Genomic DNA, 417 nt, shown 5'->3' with positions numbered 1-417 from the left:
GAAGCTGAGCGCCTGGACAAGGACCGCAAAGCTGCAGTGGAAGCTAAAGCAGCCCTGCTGTACCAATCTGAAACCCAGACCAAGAGCCAGGAAAGCCTGGTACTCACACACAACTACATACTTTTTTAATTTAGTTTAATTAACTGTAGATTAAACTGAATTTAGTTAATAATAAGGTGGATTTTGTCCAAACCTAAACACTGAAAAACTTTTAAGTCATCATTCAGCCATTTACCTTATCACTGTGATCAATGACTCATTATGGTATATTTACATATATTGATCAAGTACCCTTTAAGCTAGAAACAAAGCTAGTAAGGTTCTGATGTCATTAAGAGATTCACAAATTCGGCTTGATAGTATATTTTAAATGATTAACAATTTTAGCTGATTGAAAAGAAAGTCAATAACCTGAGC

At 35.5% G+C, this 417-nt stretch overlaps 1 pseudogene; it reads left to right on the top strand.

Moving 5' to 3' along the window:
• Positions 1–417, top strand: part of LOC118333259 — an 8,040-nt pseudogene that overhangs the window by 4,873 nt on the left and 2,750 nt on the right.

This window comes from Morone saxatilis, unplaced genomic scaffold, assembly GCF_004916995.1.
Source record: "Morone saxatilis isolate NCDOM2014 unplaced genomic scaffold, NCSU_SB_2.0 Contig22, whole genome shotgun sequence".
Lineage (NCBI taxonomy): Eukaryota > Metazoa > Chordata > Actinopteri > Moronidae > Morone > Morone saxatilis.
The sequence above is the reverse complement of the archived record's forward strand: the minus strand, read 5'-3'. Positions and strand labels throughout refer to the sequence as shown.